The sequence below is a fragment of the Arachis duranensis genome, chromosome 6 (genome assembly GCF_000817695.3).
Source record: "Arachis duranensis cultivar V14167 chromosome 6, aradu.V14167.gnm2.J7QH, whole genome shotgun sequence".
NCBI classification, from domain to species: domain Eukaryota; kingdom Viridiplantae; phylum Streptophyta; class Magnoliopsida; order Fabales; family Fabaceae; genus Arachis; species Arachis duranensis.
In genome coordinates, this window is record NC_029777.3 from 79,364,705 (window position 1) to 79,365,086 (window position 382).

Sequence of the window (382 nt, forward strand, 5' to 3'; positions counted from 1 at the left end):
TCTATGTTTGTGTCTTGTGATCATTAGTGTCTTAGTGTCTATGCCTTAAAGTTATGAATGTCCTATGAATCCATCACCTCTGTTAAATGAAAAATGTTCTTAATTGAAAAAGAGAAGAATTGCATGAATTTTGAATTTTATAACAGTTTAATTATTTTGATATGGTGGCAGTACTTTTGTTTTCTGAATGTATGCTTAAACAGTGCATATGTCTTTTGAATTTGTGGTTCATGAATGTTGGCTCTTGAAAGAATGATGAAAAAGGAGACATGTTACTGAGGATCTGAAAAATCATAAAAATGATTCTTGAAGCAAGAAAGAGCAGTGAATACAAAAAAAAATTTCGAAAAAAGAAAGAGAAAAAGAAAGAAAAAGAAACAAA